This window comes from Phaethon aethereus (assembly GCF_964289735.1).
Source record: "Phaethon aethereus genome assembly, chromosome: 2".
Taxonomy (NCBI): domain Eukaryota; kingdom Metazoa; phylum Chordata; class Aves; order Phaethontiformes; family Phaethontidae; genus Phaethon; species Phaethon aethereus.
In genome coordinates this window covers 144,545,840-144,566,343 of record NC_138582.1, presented here as the reverse complement: position 1 = coordinate 144,566,343, position 20,504 = coordinate 144,545,840, and positions in this window count along the sequence as shown.

Genomic DNA, 20,504 nt, shown 5'->3' with positions numbered 1-20,504 from the left:
GGTTGTTGAAGACCCGGCAGCCAGGAGTAGGGAAGCAGTTACAAGATCCTCAGCAAATGAGGCTTCAGGGAAACCAAGCTTTCCCACAGCTCAAAGTGCTACCTGTACCTTAGTGTCAAGATGCTGAATATCACCATCCTGGTGGAAGTCTTTCCATTTATTCAGCTACAGGTTTTTTTTGAGAAGCTTCTAAGAAAAATGCCAAAATGCAAATATTTGTACCCTTCCTCACTGCCCTTCAGTGCAGCAGCTGCAAAGCACAGCATTTTCCAAGACATGTATGCCTGTTTGCTAAGCTATAATCCTGACTGACTCTTGTTTTCCTTAGTCATCAGTTCAAGTTTAAAAATGCAACTCATTCTAATTCACGTTAGTCTTCCTCCAGTCACGGTCCAAACTTTGGATGGCACTTGCAAGGAGATGAGGACATGAAGTGGCATTAGCTGTCTGCCTGCATCTGAATAATCCGAACCGGAAATACTCTCTCTCAAGCTCATCTGCCCCATCCTCATCCCCTGCCCCACTACAGCAATAGTAGCAGTCACTTTCTTCAACTTTTCTGTGTAGTTTTTCTTTACTGAAGATACTTTTGTCCCGAGATATTCCATGTTCTCTCCTGGCTTTATCCCTACTTCCATAACCTTCCTTAACCGGCGTCAGTTCAGACCATGGCTTTGCATACACCTCCCTAGGCACTGCTCTGGTGCTGCATGGCCGTGCCACAGCACGCTGAGATAACCACTGCTAGCTGCAAGGTGTTTAGCTGAGTAGGAAATGGAGCAGGCTGGCAAAATTTTGGTGCTGGCTAAACACTTACAGGTGCAAACAACTCACAGGTAGCTTCTCGGTATTAGCAGTAAAAGGGAAGAGGTAGAACGGACAGCAAACATGAGCCAAGGTATCCCCAGAGCAAGGCCATGCGCCAGTCTCTAGCTTGCAGCATGGAGGAAGCTAAAGAGTTGAGAAGCGGTACAGTTGACACGCCTGAGGGACGGGATGCCATCTGGAGGGACCTGGACGAGCTCAAGGAATAAGCCCATGTGAACCTCATGAGGTTCAACAAGGCCAAGTGCAGGGTCCTGCACCTGGGTCGGGGCAACCCCCGGTATCAATACAGGCTGGGGGATGAACGGATTGAGAGCAGCCCTGCCGAGAAGGACTTGGGGGGACCGGTGGATGAAAAGCTGGAGGTGAGCCGGCAATGTGCGCTCACAGCCTGGAAGTCCAACCGTATCCTGGGATGCATCCAAAGCAGCATGGCCAGCAGGTCAAGGGAGGAGATTCTGCCCCCACTCTGCTCTGGTGAGATCCCACCTGGAGCCCTGCATCCATCTCTGGAGCCCTCAGCACAGGAAAGACATGGACCTGTTGGAGTGGGTCCAGAGGAGGGCCACCAAAATGATCCGAGGGATGGAACACCTCTCCTGTGAGGACAAGCTGAGAGAGTTGGGGTTGTTCAGCCTGGAGAACAGAAGGCTCCGGGAAGACCTTATTGCAGCCTTCCAGTACTTCAAGGAGGCTTCGAAAAAAGATGAGAACAGACTTTTGAGCAGGGCCTGTTGCAATAGGACAAGGGGTAATGGTTTTAAACTAACAGAGGGCAGGTTTAGACTAGACATAGGAAAGAAATGTTTCACAACGAGGGTGGTGAAACACTGGCACAGGTTGCCCAGAGAGGTGGTAGATGCCCCATCCCTGGCAACATTCCAGGTCCGGTTGGACGGGGCTCTGAGCAAGCTGATCTAGTTGAAGATGTCCCTGCTCATTGCAGAGGGGTTGGACTAGATGGCCTTTAAAGGTCCCTTCCAACCCAAACTATTCTATGATTCTACATGCCCTTGGAAGAGTCCTGATGCCCAGGGACCCCACAAAGTGAGCTGGAAGGGGGCATGGCAGCTGGGGCCACACCCAGAGAGCCAGCCCAGCCCACTGCTGAATCATTTCTCTGGGTAGTTGGATGCTGTAGAACAGATTTATTTGTTAGAGAACAATAATTTATGCCTCCTTTCATGTTTTGAGAAGTTTGTTGTCCTTTATTATCTCTGCTAATCCAATCTATCTCATTTGGTCCTTACAATATCACCTGAGAATGTGTTTATATGCTGCTTCTATTTCTTTCTCATTTATCACTAAAAATCCACCTCCTCAGTATTCAGTTCAGCCAACACGAATCACACCATATCTTCTGACAGATATTATTGGGTCTGCTGTAGCAAAATAATGTTTTTGGAAGAATACAGAAGACTCAATTTATAAAGCATTTCTGTGGTATATCTGTGTTGATACAAGATGACTGAGGACTCAGTATAAGAAATCGCAGCAGTCATTTAGCCTGAAAACACCTATTCCCTCCCTCTACATTTAAAGTACTGACTTTTAGCTATACTGATATATTTTGACATCTGAGTCCCAGAAAAAGATGATTTTAAATAAAGAAAAAGAATAAAATAAATTCTTTAAGGTGCCTAATATGAATGATGTTAAGTTTCAGAACAGTGTCACAAAAATTTGAACAAGTACATTACAAAGGAAATAGCTTGCTAAATTTCTTGCCGTCAAAGTAGGCAAAGCACTCTTTTAACAGTATAAGGAAAGTGGATGTCCGCGGCAGCTTAGCTGTAACCCCAAGAGAGGGCTGTTGTTATATGCAGCTGCCTTGTAAACACCATGCTAAGTCAGCCAGGAAATGTCCAGGCCCTTAAACAATGTCAAGATACAGGGAATTAAACAGATACAGGGCAGCCAGGCTGGATTTTCTACATTTCCATCTGGGATCTTGGAGCAAGAATGGAAACCTTCCACAGAATTGCAACAATGCTGGTTAAATTTTAAGTGTTTCATCTCAAGAACAACTGAAAAAAATCTTCAGGTCTGGTTTTTCATTTAGGTAACAAAATTGCCAGATTGTACATATTCATCTAGTTATTAAAAAAATATTAACAAAGGAGCTGGGGACACGCTGAACTTCATGACAATATAGTGTGTATAGTTTTAAATCTGGCTTATTCTAAGTGCTTCTTTTTCATACACATTGAGTTTTTCACTAGCTGCCTAGATCTATAGATACAAGATAGAAAGAGCCCATTCCAAAGTGACAAAGAATGTTTAAAAGGCTGCTAAAATACAGGCAGGATCCAGTCCTGGAATTAGATATTCAGCAGCTGAATGAGGCTCGTCCGCTCCTTCGTAGGTTGTCTCATATGAAATCAGTATCCTGTAAATTTCTAAGAGATGGTGGTCTTAGGACATGAATCCTCATAAAAAAGTCTTACTAGGACAGACAAATCAACATGTAGAAAAAACTTGACTAATATATTCATTATGAAGTGAATGCTGTTTTTTAAAAAAAATTCTTTTAAATATTCAGCTTTAGTGACAATGTGCATTGAAATTTTGAAGAATAAGTTATTTTTAAGCAAGGTCATATTTATTAATGGCTACAATAGCTTTTGGGGTTCTCTTAAAAAAAAGTTATGAGCTTTATGCGAGCTCGTAACTTTTATCACATAGAGACAAGAATCTCTGGCTTCTATGTATTACACAGATGTGGGTAAAAAAAAAAAGTGCTGAAACTTTTGAAGTTCTTTTGGACTTCCAGTGCTGTAAATTAGAGAAGAATTGAGGAAAGAAAAAAATGAGAGCCTTAAGCCTCTAAACTTTTGCAGAGTGTATGGTTTGGCCGTTGATCAAAGCAATAGAGGTAAAATGAGGAGCTGCAAGAATGCTGGTGGGCGGGTTAGCGCTTTCTGTTATACACTCTCTCTGAACATGCTTACCAATATAACCTTCTGTCTGCAATATTACTTATGGATTCGACGGACAAGGTCTGCCTGGAGCACATACAAGGAAAACGAGCTTCAAACCTATAAACATTCATACCAGAAACTTGACACAAATCCAAAACAAAATAGAAGCTTGAATGGCTTGTAGCTTGGACACAAACCAACATTTCAGATTATCTGATTAGAGATCCAGAATATATACATTCATATCAACTACTGCATGACTATTTTTGAAAGTGAATGCTTGAGAAAATTGCAGCCTACTACCTATTTGTATAGAAGGAGATTAAATTCTGCAATAAATGACTTATTGTGTATTATTCACCTAGATCTAAACATGGTTTAGAACTGCTTATAAAAGGAAATTCACATGAAAGTACTTACATAATCTATTGGAATCTCATGAGAGCAGAGAAATTTGCAGCTATATTAATATTGTATATTCATTAAATGGAAGGACAGAACTGACAGCACTAGAGAGAGAAAGATTTGCAATGAATAATTCTTTCAGAATTAAAAGTGCAAATTAGAGCAATTAAACTATAAAACACTCAGGCACATTCCAAGGCTAAACATTAACACCCTGCAGGAATAAGAACAGACTGGCTTGCTAGGAGTGCAACAAGTTTTACTTCAGAGTTTCTCAGTTTGTGCGTCACATAGGCTACAGCCTAAAGCTGATTGTTCTGTGTATAACACATTCTCCCATGTGACTAGGTGGGGGCTTTTCTTTATCCACCCCTGTTAAATCTACAGTAGTTCTACATAAGGCTAGATCACTTTTCTTGAATCTAGATATAAAGAGATATAATTTCCTTTGTTCTTCCTTTCCTCCTCATCCATGCTTATAGCCTATCGGATTAGTCCCTGTTGCCCTCGATGTTTTTCAAAGTAATTCAGTCAGCCTTTGCCCAGCTTTTCAGTCAGACTTTGCCCTGCTTACCTGCTTTCCAGTCTGCCTTCGACACACACCTCTTACAGTCTCCAGACTTTGGAGGCACCTCTTTTCCCTTACAGTCTAGATAGATAGTCAAAATCATAAAGTGCCGTAGCTGTTAAGTTTCACAACTGCAGTGCTCAGATTGCTCACTGCAATGAAGAGCCTGATCTGCTATGGAAGAAGTTGGAAATAGGAAAAGATATGTACCACCTAATTAATTTTTCAAAAACAAATACCAACAGCTTAAAAATAATGGGATTCATATCAAAATAGCAAAAAGGAGAGATGAAACTTATGGTGATGTTCACTCTGATACTCCTCTTTAATGAAGCCAATGGTTGCTATTTAGTATCACTGGCTGAAACTTACACTGGAACACAAGTTATTTAGGTAAAAGTCATGATGACCTCAGTGACCTAGAAATGAATTAAAAGTTTTAGTAGCTATTAATTAACATGAGAAGAATAATGAACTTTCTGACTTTCTGATTTTTCTGATTTTTTACTTTCTGCTTTATATCTTTGTAGAGGGCAAGTAGAGCATAGCAATACGGAATAATGATTATGAATTGCTTTACACTTTCATAGATTACTCCATTACTCTTTGCTTAAAAAGAAGGTACTGTGCTCTGTTCTGGCCCAGGAGAATAAGACTGCCAATGATTTTCTCTTTCATCCTAGCAACAGTTTACCTGACCAGTACAGCAATATGTAGCAAAATAAAAACCACACAACAAGCAAGTAACTTCTACGTTTACAAATGGGAAATTGCCAAGTAAATTTTAAGTTGAAAAACTAAGGTAAGCAGTGACTTCAACAGAACCACAATTTTTAAAAGGGTTTTCCTAAAAATCAGATGTTTTCCTGCCTACTTTTGTTCTGCATACTTTACTACCAATATAAATACCAAAAGTAGGCATAAAGGTCAGTCAATATGCTGGGGAAGTATCAGTGATCTTTTGTTCTACACCTTTCTATTGATAAATTACAGGTGCTAAAACAAAGAACAGGAGCCATTATAAATACTATGGTGCATTCCAGGTCATCATTTTCATAAACTTTTTGAGTCAGATTAATAGAAGGACTAAGCAAACAGCCTGTATGTCCTATTGGACTTCGGTGGCCTTTGCATTAAAATAACACAAAGAAGTGGTTTTTATTAAAACACATGAAATGGAGATTTTTCTTTCCAGGCCACATCCATGAGTCTGGAGATGCACCCATCCTCCACTGAGTTCAAGAGAATGACTCCCATCTACGTCAGCGGGGTTTGACTCTATATTCCTTGCAGACTTGATTTCATTATTGTGAGGTTATAATTTTCAATATTCACATTTTCAGTGACTTTTTTTTCCCATCCGACCTTCTGCTTTTGAAATCGTATGTGCCATCACTTCTCTGGCTCTACTAGAAAGCCCTCTCATGATACATCCTAATATGTTTGCTTTTTTCATACCACATCACATTTATGACTGCTGATTATCTTGTGATAAACTCAGGTATCATCATCTTTTTCTGTTTGCTGCTTCCAGCTGATGAGCTTCACCCACTTACAGAAAAAAGTTTTACTCTTAAATTCATAGCATTATGTGAAGCATTGTTACATTTAATTTAATTTCTATTATTTTTGCCCTCTGGGTTCATCTAGTTCGTGCAGTAGGATACTCTGACATTCGACTATATTCCCAGTATCTTCCACCTTGTGTCATCAGCCAATTTTATTCCCTCATTTCTAAAGGGGCCAGGGTCATTAATGAGAACACTAAATGTGCTGGGTCACTATAGGATTCTGTATCACGAGGGTGCTCTAGATGAGCTCTTTTTTTGCCTGTCTTGACTTTTCTCCTGCTGTGCTGTCAGCCTTCATTCCTTGAGAAATGCTGACAGCTACTTCCTCCAGTCCACCAGCTGCTTTTTCTTTTTTTGTGAGCGGAACTGGCCAGAAGGTACCAGAGTGTTGGTCAGGGTGCTTTACTGGAACTAGATATCACAGAGGAAAAACAGAGCCTGATTTGGCTTTCACAAGTTCTGCATTTTAAATTCAAGTGAAGGAAAGAGTGTTTGTTCCTAGCATACCTGTTTATTTGCCATCCCTTACTTTTGATGCTAAATGATACAAGCTTTTTTTCTTTCTGACAGTCACAAGCACCGGCTTCATATAAAGATTGACCTTTACTTCACTATTGATGATAAACAAGCTCTGAATGTGTATTTGCTTAGCTCATAGATACTCACAGGGACTTCATACAAAAATAGACTGTGGCTCTGGAAATTGCACAGAAAGAAATGAAAAGTCTAAGTCAAGGTCTTTTGATTTCACTTGCTAATCTGCAGGGGGAGGAACGCCTCTCATTTCTTCTGGATAGATAATCAAAGACAATTCTTCACTTTGTATGTGAGAAGGTCATAAAAGCTGATTAACTCAGCCTGAAAGCTCTAAAATATTCAGGAAAAAAAATCAGACTGGGTGGGAGACTTAACAAAGCACTTCAAAATGGAAAATATAATTATATTTTGAAACATGTCACTTCTGATAAAATTAATTTCTGGTTGAAAAAAAAAAATATTCGTGAAATGTTCTGGGTTTTACCATTCCAGAACGGAATACCTTGATCTTTCCACTTTGAAACAGCTTTTAAAGGTTTTTTTTTTTAAAAGCAGGTATACTGTAAAGTATTGGCTTCTTATTTTGACTGATTTTACAGCTTATCTCAATTTAAGAAGAACTGATTTATGACTGAGTTTTTAATCTTCACCGATAGATTTTATTTATCTATAGATACATACCAAATCTCTCTTTCTTATACATAGGAGGAACTGATAAAGTAGAGCCTTTTTTTTTTTTCTCACACAAGCAAATGCCTTTTGGTCATCATTCCACCCAAAAGCCATGTCCTGAAGCATTTCTGAGGTCTGGACATCGAGGCTGGCTCAGGCAATCACCTGGGGCTGGAGGTAGTTCTGGCTGCTGCTGAGCTTTGGAGCCTGTGGTTTCCCACTGACTTGTCATCTGCTACCCAAGGAACGACCCCTTCAGATCTCCTACTATACCTGTACCCATAAGCACTCCTAACCTGCTTCCACAAGAAGTGTTTGTTGGGGAGTGGCAGTAAGGATGGAAAGGCCTGAATTTATGACAAAACTGAAGAGGGTTTTGCAGGCATCTTTCCCTCTTGTAATGCAGTCCTGGCCCTGTTACTAAGCAGCAACTGATAAAAGCATATACACAACTTCATCTGCTCTTTAGTATGAAGCGTCAGAGCTCTCGGTGGAAAGCACAAAGTCACTGCCTGATGCCACTGTGAACAGTGGAAATTGTGTACAGTTACACTTGGAGGAATTAAATTTAAAAATTGACGTGCCGCAACCTTCTAAGCAGCCAGTAGAAAATAGGCTGTTAGCAGAAAGGACAGTCTGGAGATGATAAAATCGGTCAAAAGTAAAAGTGGTTTAAATGGAATTGAAGTGTCGGGGCATCAGAGTACCAGCATTCATAAAAGGCAAAGGCTTCTTTCTGAGACTGGTGCTGCCATGAGGAGACACTTAATGATAATTGACTGTCAACGCTGAATTCAGTGCTGGTCTGGTTTACTGCCGTGCTAGGAACATGCATCCTTTTGCTTACTCTGAATTAAACAGGTATTTTATCTTAGTTATGTTTAAATGGTCCAGATTATTATTTATTATTTACTTTTTATTACTTATTATTTATTACCTGTTTATCAGAAAGGGAAATTAAGGACTTGCAGTATTTTACATTTGTTTCAATTTTCCTTGAGGTCAAAACCTATATCTAGAAATATGCTTTTGTTGAAGTACAGTTTTGGAGCGTGGCATGAACTCCTTTTGAATTCTTATAGCCTACAGTATGCAGAAGTCAGATTAGATAATCAAAAAAGTCCGTTTTGAGCTGTAGGAAGTCCTAAAACTGTCAGAATTGCTCTACAGTGCCACATAATGACACAGAGAGGTTCACATGGGATCCACGCTCAAGACTGCCAGTAGCATGAAGGTTTGCAATACACAACATTCAATACTTTATGGATTCTACAAATATCTTTAAAATGCACTTCTCTTCTAAAATGTATGAAACCATGTCCTTTTTATTGAAATAGCATTCAGAAATGCAATCAAAACACATGTGCAAAAGGAAACCGTATGCGTCTACTCTATGCATGCTAAACAAGCTATGAGTACTTTACCTTCCTGTTGCATACCTGCAGAGCTAGATAAGTTCTCTGGCACCAAGGAAAACAGAAAATCCTCTTTAAGACATAGATCATATTTTAGTATGTGGAAAGGAAGGCTTGTAATAAAATACTAGTAAGAATAACCTGTTTGCAGGGAAAAAAGGCAGATGTTTTGTAACATTTCTCTGGGTGAAATTAGCTGTATTCAGAGATGGATGCTTTCTATTAAAAATCATCTGTCAGCCCTGCGGATTTCCCTTGTTATCCTTGCTGGGAAATGTGTCACGGTGCCTGACTACTTTCAGGCCATAGCAGATGACCGGGGTAATTTTCAGGTGTTTATGTTTGGTGTGGTACATCATCAGCTATCAGTACCACCATCATCTAAGGAAACTGAATGACTTGAAAATGTTTTGGAGTTAATTTGGTTATTTGTCTTGTTTCCTCTTTGTTCTATAGTTTTCTTGACCACAAGAGAATATTTTTATCACCAAACTGACCTTCCTGCATAGCTTATAGTGTGCTGGAATCTGTGCTGAACTGTGAGTGCATCCTTTTAGAAAAATTCTAGGAATGGATTCAAGCTTTCTGTGGTGTTCAGCCATTTGAACGTGTTTCTGCTCACAAAGACCATGTCTAAGGAGCAGCTGCTGTGACTGCTCTTGCATTGGCTGGCTCCTGTCACTACGCTATTTTATTGTATTTTTCATTTTCTGATTTGTGTGTGCTCCTTGACATGACCTCCTTGCATGGTCAGTCCTTGCTGGACTCAGGGGGGCAGATTCTCTAGCATGCGACAACCATGTTGGAGTTTATCTGGAACTAGTTTCCAGAAAAGAGGTATACCTGCATGATGCAGCAGGGCATCTGTGAGAGCCATCAGCAGCTGCTCTGAGGTCAGAATTGCCGTGTTGTTGTGTAGCTCTCTATTGGGACCCCTTCCAGAACAGCTTATTCAGTAGTAGTTGGTCTGGTTCCAGCATGACCTGGGGGACCCCTGTATTTCAATCCATGCAGACAGTGATGTACTTATGATAGCGTTTTGTTGGCGTAATTAGATGCCACCTTGAAAACCTTTGAGAGCAAAATATTATCTGCCAGCTAGTCATCTGATTAAATGGAATTGTTAAGCAATCAAGTTACGAACACTTAGAGGATAATACGGTGGTAAATCAAGAGCTTAAATGTGTTTGTCAAAAACAAACACTGCCAAAGCAGTTTCTTTCTTTGCAGGGTAAATAGCTTACCAGGAAAGGTGGCAGTAACAGCCATTACACATTTGGACCTAAGAAGAGGTGCTGGTGATGCAGTAAAGGGGTACGAATTGAACAGTCATAAAACAGATGCACATAGTGCAGTTTGTAGCAGAGTTTGATGTCAAACTGGAAGACTGTCTCATGTGAGGCTCTACAAATATCCAAACTGGAGTCACTACTGGTTGATATTTTCATCAGCAGCTTGGATAACAGAATGCAGAGTATGATTTATAAAGGTTTTATCTGACACTAAGCCCTGAGAAGGGCTTGGAAAATAGGCTCAAAATTCACATAATGAGACATGGCTCAAAAGCAGCTAGATGAAATTCAATAAAGATATATGGAGAGATAGTGCACTGAGAAACAAAATGCTAATGAGAATCAGCAAATGTTAGAACCAGATGCATGGATCTATGCTGGTCCTCTGAAATCAGGAAAATTCTGCCCGAGTAACATGCTCAGCTGGCGACACAGACTGGCTAAGTGCTGGCTGGTGTTAAAAGAGGCTGATGCTTGAATTATTGTACACACATGTGTGTACAGCATTTGGTATACCTCCAGATGAAGGAAGCAACAATAAAACGCTCATTCTCTGTGAAGAATGAGGTCATAGCCTGTGTTTAGATATCCTTCTAATATTTTTCTAGTTCAGTTTTGACAGAATCTGTGTGAGAATCTAAGTCAAACATTTCATCTGGTGACAGTTTCTTTTTGCTACAGTTGTTGAAATGGCAATTCTTACTTTATCAGACTAATAATTGCTGCAAAGAAAAAAAAAAGGAAGAAAAAGATTTAAAAAAAATTATTCATCGTCCTCTTTCCAGTGATATTTTCTGTTGCTGTTCCTTCAGTTCCACTCATGGAAAATGGTTATGTAAATGCCGAAATTTGTTACTCAACAGATTGGGTCATTAGTAAGTTCAAAGTTACTTCCTTCTTAGTCACTTCTTACGATGGTGAATGAGCAGAACTTGTTACTTCTTATATATCAACAGTCGTGTTTCCCAAGTGCCAAGCATTTCCATAGGCACAGTACCTACTGGGAACATTAGGGTTACACAAGCTCAACCATGTATAAGTAGAATCAAGGTTTTGGAGCCTGAATTAATTTCACCTTCTTTAGGGGCTCACCATGTGGGTGCTTCTGGCTGAACTAGAAAAGAGATGAGGATTTCATTCATCTGACCTAATTTGGATATGTGCTCTAGAATGAGGAGCACTGTGTACTTGACTCCAATGAGAGCAGTTTCGTCTGTGTTGGCTTTAAAGAGATTCCAAGATGGCTAGTTCGTGCGTAGATACTTAGGCTAGGTGGAGATGAATCCTACCCAGGGAGACCTGGGTTATCTGTGAAAGAATCAGAACTCAACTGGAATTTTCAGGATTAACCAGTAGAATATTTAGTCATAAATGGAGCAAGTTTTTAATGGAAATAATTTAGAATCATTAAATATTGTTCCTTCACACAAATGTGTAAGCCAACACATATTTTATATTAACCAGTTCCTATTTCATATGGTAAATTACTACCTATTATGTTGATTTTAATTTTGATGTAGCCAAATTCCTTTGGTTAGCTTCCTTAGAAGCTAAATAATAGCTTTTTTGATTAACTAAAAGCTGGTGTAAGTGTTTTCCATTGTTTTGTCTCACCTTCCCCTCCTTCTGTGCTTGCTTTTGAATAGATAATTCCTATAAACCATTTTTATCCATTCATTCCTCATTTTTCTTTGAACATCAGCTAGTCATCATGAAGATTGACACTGTTTCATGAAATTGTTAGTGGTTATTAATTTGTAGATGATTTGTAAGACAAGTGGAAAGGCCAGATAAGCTTAAGTTTCTTTGACATATTGTATTTTTTCACTGGCATATAAAAGCTGCTAATCATAATTTTAAATTGTTCATGCTTTTCCACTCATCTGTAATTACCATTTTAAAAATTAGATGCTATATCAATAAGATGCAATAAAAGGTTATTGCAACCTTTTTTTCTGCATTAAGGAACCTAAACTCAAGGAGAGAGAAGTCCAGTGGGGTTGTGTCGTTCCGTACATTAAAAGGGGCAAGGGCAACTTCTTTTAGGAACTTTTCTGCAAAAAGATCATTCTGAAAGGAATAGAAGTCTTGTCCTTCATATAAACAAACTATTGTTGCAACCAAGCCATCCATCATCATTACTACAAATACAATACCATAGAGTGACATCTAATTAAACCAAGTAATCCCACTAAATTGTGTTCATTTTCATAACTGTATTGCTGCAGCACAACTTCCTAATTCAAGTTAAATTACTTTAATTAATGGATTTAATTTTGGAAACATTCAAAGTGAGTGCTGAATCCTTTCAGATTTATGCCAGTTTGCTTCATGAACGTAGGTTATTCAAAGCTCATTGAGCTCAAAGTTTAGTTATTTGTAATTGCCTTTTCCATGTTCTGGAAGCTATGGAAATGTTCACCATAATTACAGTGGGCTCAAAAGAGAAGAATAGAAGGATAAGACGAAGCCACCTTTGTCCGGGAAATGGGACTGATTTCTCAGTAGACGGAAGCTGTATTCTTGCCTGTAACCATTTGATGTAGTAACAGCTATGCTCCCACTCCCTTCTGGGGTCTGATCAACATCATTACCAGCAACATGAAATAAATGTACTGTAACAAACTGCAAAGAGACATTTTTAAAGGGAAAGCAAGGGGTCTAAAATAATAGCAATAAGATCGCTACTGTTACATACTTATTAATCAGGCTCCACGAAGCAAAAATAATTAAAACTATCTTGGACTCCTTGTTTCCTTTGGGCAAAGACAGGATAAAATATCAAGGCTCAAACGTTTCTGCAATATTTTTGTCTTCACCCAGAAGGTATAAAAAGTTCACTATCTGTTCAGAAATATAGGAAATGGATTAGCTAAAAAAATTGTGCACTTCACATATAATAAATGGCTCTGGACACAGCATTCTCTGCGAAGTTCGAAAAGAGTGAAAAAACAACAGTAGAATTTCTCCAGCTACAAAGGGGACAGTTAGTGTAGACATCATTAAATAATTTTGTCTGCACAGCTTGAGACTGAGAGGAAGCCACCAGAAATGTTTTTTCTGTTGCTTTTCTGACACAGACAGAAACAGGGAAGATCTCTCAGGAAGTATATTTCCTGGAGTTTTTCCCTCAGCATAGAGGAAAGAATGCAGTCTGATCAATCAATAATTTTTGGACTGTGAGTTGTCAGGCTTTTTTAGTCCAACTTCATAAGTCTGTTTCATATCCTATGTCCTTCCAGATTGGTGAACAGGTTGTTGATTTGCATGTTTAAAGTTTATTCTCCACGTAGCCACGTGCTTAGAGTACTCATACATAAAATTGTACCTTACCGCAGTAGCACATGGTCATGGCTGTCCTTGTAGAACTTTAGCTCTATCATGAAAGCCACTTGCATTACACAGTTTAAATTACAGCAGATAAGCCAGTTTCCTATCTTCCCTATCACAGACCAGGAGAAACCAGCATCCATCTTGTGATGTATAGTGGCTGCTATGCTTACAGGTTTGCCATGATTTTTCTGCACGTTCAGATACTGTTTGTCTTGTTCTCACCCTCAGAACAGGAGGCTGTGGTGATCAAAATGGAGCAAACCCCTGAAGTAATGCATCTCACCAGCAACAATATCTCATAAACAACACACAGAAGACAGAGGCAAAAGCCTCACTGAAAGAAACCTCACTCAGAGACCAGATCAGAAAACAAAAACAATAGGAAAAAGACACAGGTAGGATTTGAAGCTGAGTTTGTGTAACTCACCTAGCTTTCGAACTTATTGCCAACAATTAAAATACTGCCAGTCTTAGGTATGAGAGCAATTGATCTCAGCATTACCCTGTCTGCTTGTAACTTGTTGGCTGTCTAGAAAACACAAGTAGATTTAAAATGAATAGGTTGTTTTCCTAGTTTTGGACTTTCCTTTTGGCTGCCTGAGCTCAGACAGTTTTAGGAAGATAGGGATCATTGGACCAGAGACCTGAATAATGCGCAAAAAGCACAAGTGGTTGTAAAACTGCACCAAGTGGATATGTCAGAAATCAAGTGACTTCTGTACTGTGGAAAGCACAACAAATACTGTCTAAAGGCCCCTGGTGCTTATTGCCATCTCATGAAAGAACTGACCAACACCACAACCATTCTATTTGTTGGTTTTCCAAGTGCATCATCAGGAACACAGAAGTATGCACCAAGCATGGGCATTTCCAATGCAGTGTGTGCAGCACATCTCAAAAACTTACTGACAGCAGGTATTATTTTTATGCCTTTGCAGGTTCAGAGTCTGGCTAAATACTTTAAAGTCTGGCTTATGGAGGAAACCCTTGTCTGCTATGATATTTTACTATGAACTTGATGAGAAATCCTGATTCACCGGGCCCTAACAAAAAAAAAATCCTTGACTTGGTGGTAAATTCACGTCTGGTCTTCTCCAGAACACCATCTATCTGTGTTAAACTTCCCAGTGTGCAATGATTTCTGAATTTTGAGGTCTGATCATCAAGTTATTGTGATATTTGGTCATCAAGTAAATTTCATCCAAAAAGACTGAAAAGGGGAGAAAAGTTAACACAGAGAAGAGTAATAAGAGACTTAGCTAGTGAGGTCTACAGCCAAAACCCAGCCCTAACTTTTCTATAGATTATAAGTGTGCCTTGAATTAATCTGTGAGTAACAAATTGAAAAATCGGGACAGTGGATAAATGTAGAGGATGAGGATTTAATAAACTGATCAGAAAGGCTTTTTCCAGTAGAGAGCTGGTGTAATTACACATTTATGTAGTTGTAAGCCCAGAAGTTTTCATGGCATTTCTCCCATTCCTATCTGCTACTTCCCAAATTCCAAGCATGATAAAATTCTCACAGAAACACATATTTAATGTCTGTGTCTGAGAACCACATTCTTGTCTTCTCTATCTCAGCAGAAAAATAAGAAAGATTTAACTATATTTCCATATAATGCATCAAATAAAAAGGAATATTAATTTAATCCTGTTCTTCTGTCTACTCAGTATAAATTCCAGGAAAAGATATCATACAGATGTCCAGGGCATAAAAGATCTGGAACTAATAGAAACTTGAAAGCATAATGGAGACTTGGATCCATCTTCATATCCTTTTCCTTTCCACAATTGAGCAAAAATTTGGTATTTCCACATGAGATAAAAAATAATTCCTTCAACATCACATGTTGTCTTTCATAGGGTCAGCCATTTCTGAGTTATGCAAGACTACAAAACATGCATTTATTATCTTTTTGCAGCGTTTTCATATAACATGGGAAGGATTTAAACTTCATGAGTGTTTCAACATGTTTAAAGGCATTAAGTTTGGAAACAAGGTAATAAAAGCCATTTAAGGTGTACATCCTGAGCCAAAACTCTGCTGAAGATCTCTGGCACTCGGACTACTTCAAGAGCAGCTTCCAGCCCCTTCTGCAGAAGACTCCCCAAGATAAGACCAAACAAGATCCAGTTTTGATAAACACAATCACCATTGTGATTCAACCAGATGGAGTTAGGACAACCTGGAGTGGAATGGTCATGGTAATGAATATGGACTAGCCACCATGTGCCAGCTGCCTATCAAGGTCTGGAATTATAAAGGAACTGAAGTGCAATACCCACTTTTATTGTCCTAGGCTCATGTTTTTATTGCCTATGCCAATATTAAAGCAAATACACTTCTATAGTGATCACTATTTCTCTTCACTGACAGATAAAGACAACCCAGTGTGACAAGTCTCCTAATTTAAATAATAATTATCTAAAGGTAGGCAGGATTAATTGGGGCCAAAATCTCTTCTTTCTTTTTTTTTTTTTTCTTTCAGGCATTTTTTTAGCAGTTGAAGGGAAGATTTAAAAGTAAAAAAAATGAAGGCAGCTCACAAAATTTTGTGGAAGGGCCTCCCTGTGCGTTAAAGACAACACAGAAAAAAGCTCAAAGTTTTTTTGTGGTAAGACTTGAATACAAGATGCTTACATTCAGAATCTTTGGCAAAATGAAGGTGGAAGTGGTTTGGAGAGGAGATTATTTACTCAGTTTCTAAGAGAAGACAGGCCAGATGGGACTAAGTCTCTAAGAGAGGAATGGAAAACAGGAGACCACTGCAGGAAGACAAAGAGGTAGCTATGTAATTCAAGTGAACAGTTTGATTTTTGCAGCAACAGTTTGGAAGTTTTCACATGAGAAAGGGTTGTTTCATGTTAAAGCCAAAAAGATGACTGTGGGACTGCAAAATTCAAGGTACAGCTGTTTGAGCAAAAAAGTGCTGGCCTTATGTTTTGAATAGGGAAAAATGTCTTTTGGATAGGACTACAGTACTGAAAGATCTCTAAATGCTTTTTACATAGAAAAAGAAACAAGAAATTATCTGTAAGAAGCTTTCCACACAGATAGACAGCTAGACAGGTACTAGGCAACCTGACAGGTCTCAATTATAACCTTTTATTCAGACAAGTCTTTATTATCTCTATCCCAGGATAACAGCAGCAGTGGTTTTCAAGCGAGGACCAAGTACAGCAATAAAGATTGCAACTTCTTAAGTCTACATAAGCCCTGGAGCTAAGCTGAGGACAGCTTCCACAAAAGTTGTACAAGCAATTTTCTGTATTGCAAAAGGTGCTGGTGCCTCAGAGTGATTTTTTTGGAAGTTGCACTGAGACAGGATTTTGATTTAGGGCTTATGAAATTTTGAACACTGCTGATGTCAGGAGTCAGGGGAAGGACCTAACCCTTCTAAAATAAATCCAAAGGAAATATTTGCACAAGCTCTCTATGAGGTGAGGGATTTGATTCCTATACAGGTTTATTTAAAACATAGGCAGCTTTTACTGACGGGTATTATCCACATTCATTACAGCAGCATTTCAAATAATGAAGCTGAAGAAACTGTCAGCTGCCATGGAAGAACTGAAAATAAGAGCAAGTTCAGGAGTCATATTAATGAGAAATAAAGGGCTACTGTTGAGTGTGTAAACACAGAATGCAATATTGTCCTTCTGGACTTCCTGACAATGTGACAGGTTGTGTACAAAATAAGAGGCACTATTTGAAAGCACAAGTGGTCACCACACCACTCTGGTTTTGAGGAGTGCTGCAAAAACTACAGAGCAGATCAATAATATCAACAGGAAATAATTCTATTTCTTTACCTATGTGTATCAACACCTGTGTTTGAATACACTGCATTAGCGTGTGTATGACTATTTATGATCCTATGGTTTAAGGCCTCATTTTGCTGGTATTCAATTTTCCTGAAACTAAAATAATAGCATGGTAAATGAGGCTGAACATATTGCTGCAAATAGATATCAGAGGACACAACTTTATGCTACATCCTACTTGCCTGTTTATAATTGATCACCAAAAGAGATTAATGTAATGCAGCTTGACCACCTCTTTTTTTCATGTCTTATTGGCAAACTCGTTTATTACTAAATTTATTCCATCCAATCAAACTACATCAGTTAGCGTTTACTGATCTTAACACTGCAATATTTTAGTAAACAACATCTTGCTTAAATCTATTTTATAACATGTGCTTTGTGACTTTATCTGTCACTCTTTATTATAAAAATGTAGGTTTTTGAAACTGTTGCATTAGCAAGAAAGATCTTGGGAAGGATTAACAGTATTAGAACAGCCCAATTCTTCCCAAGTAGTACTGAAATGGAAAAAGGTCTGACAAGGGCTGACAAGATTCTTTTCAAAGTGTCCTGAATCTGAGGAAATAATATCAGAAAGGAATCTGTCTGTAGTTGTTATATTCTTGAAAACACAGGGTCCTGAAAATAACATTTGACAAATTTCCTATGCACCAATGCTTCCTAAACATGTAAGTCCATTTTAATGAGTCAATAATTAATGATTAGATAGTAAAGGCTTTAATAATGCAAAAATCTAAGAAAAATCACGGCATTTTTTAATGAAGGTGAAAAAGCATGTGAAGCATAGAAAAGACCTCTGAAGGTCTATAATCCAACCTTGCACTTGAAGAGAGACTGCTGAAAACTAGATCAACTCAACTGTGGCTTTCTGTCTGTATTGCTGATAATAAGATTTGTTCTGTTCCCTAAAATTTTTTACAGTAACCTAGCAGAAAATATCATCATGGCAATGATTAGATCAACTAAAACTCTGCAAGAGACAACAGACATGAACTGCATGGCAATGGATTTGTCCATTTGTTAAAGTGCCTCAAACAAATGGACAGCTCATACCAAAGAAGCAAATCTGTTCCTATTCCAATGTAAAAGATATGAATATAGTGTTTTGATTTGTAATGCACCATCATTAATTAGCTTCTGTCTTTTACTGATGTAGGTCGAAGTTAACCACATTATAAAATTAATATCATTACATGTAGAATTATTCAGAGTATATCTAATAGTATTCTTTTTTGAAGATCACGTATTCCAAAGTAGAAGCTCTTCTGGCCAAACTTTTGAGGTCTGTGATGGAGAGTACCAGCATTTGCTGAATTAGTGCTATCCAGTCTCCCATATTCTTATGGTTTAGTGAAGCTAAAAATACTGGCTTCAGTATTCAAAGCAGTTTAACTTTGTTTTTATGGAATCATGTCTGAGTTATTTTTACTGAAAGAGCTGTCTGGTTCTGCCTTGAACATGTTCAAAATTAGATCATATACCTGTGGCCTGTTCCACAGCATAGACATGTGTGTTCCCATCCTGGGATCTTACGTCAAAATAAGAGCTTTGCCTCATCCAATTCTGTTTGAAAATTCATGTGCAAAGACATACTTCTTCCAAAACAGAACATCTTACCATCCCTGCTACATCCCTGTGGCTTAGTCTTTATTTAAAACAAAGATTTGATTCAACATTAATTTAAATGGAGCGTATGAAGTCACAATATACTGACTGAATCATACTGAATCCTACTTTTGCTATGTGAGATGATGTTAATAGGGAACTGCCGCTTTCCTAACCTCAGTGAATTCCAAAGTTCCAAAATTCCAATTTGGAGTGTACTCCAAAAAAACAAAACCCCTGACAAAATCACAAAGTTTTGTGGGTTTTTTCCCATTTATATCCAATACAGAGATGTATAGTCATTATCCTACTTTTCTAACAAAATAGGTTAAATTTCTAAAATGCAAAGGAATAAAATGAAGGATGGCACAACCATGAGATAAAAAACCTCCTAACTATAACTTAAAGACAGAAAACTCTTGGCTTCACAAAGCATATGAAATCTGTTCTAAAAGATTGAAGCAAACATTTTCATGTAAGTGAATCAGAGTATACTAATATGGTCTTCCCTTCATCACCATAAAGAAAAGAGGTAATTCTCACACTAGTATGGTGTTAAACCCCTCCCACAATAGCTTGTATTTCTGCTGAATTTATTAGGTATTAAATGCCAAGTATTGCTTAAATTCCATCACATTTTAGAAGATCTGACATCTACAGAGTAATTTTATCCCCCTCTGTCAAATTAATGAGATTTCTAGGAGAGTCTAGGCTCTAGAGTGGTATTTACAGCAGAAGAGTCAAAAGTTAAGCATTAACTACTAGTCATGAATATTTAATATAAATGCTTTTTAAACAATTTTTAATAATTAAATTCATTAAGTTATGTGGATGGAAGACATTTTACCCATTGAAGGCCACAATTTAACTTTTGTCTTTTTTTTTTCCAAATAATAAAAGCATGGTCAACTGGTGTAACTCTTCCCTGTATTTTATAGCTGCCTAGGGTCAGAAGAAGGAAGCTCAGAATACTATATGTGCCTGCTGCTTACCAAAGATTTGACCTGTTTTTTTTTTTTACCACTGTAAAGCAAAACCACCAAGTAGTTAGCAATGCTATTTCAGAGGTACCTTTGAGGTTATGCTTCTGAAGACTGACTATGCCTGAATACGCTTATGCTGGAAGAACTAATGAAGAATGCAAATAGTGGATGAGCTTTAATTAAAACAGAATAAAAAAGAAAAGTAAAATTTTAATCAGTGTTCTCACGGCACAGTAACAAACAAAATTGATCATGTGAACTCTAAAGCACTTGTTAAAAGTCCTTAAATTTAAATGCTTTCTCAATTCTTTCTCAGTTAGAAAGCGAATTAATGTATTTTGGTCTGTTTGGAGTTTTTAAATACCATTCTTCTTCTTTTTTCAGTGGTCCAAAGTGAAAAATCAGAACATTAAAAAAAACCCCAATAAACATGAAGGAGATGATAGAAAGAATTTTTTACTTAATTTTTCTTAAAATTTTTGTTTTCATGGAAATGCACTTGAGTAAAAAATTTTTTACTTTCTTTTTTTTCTTGGGAGAGGGGAA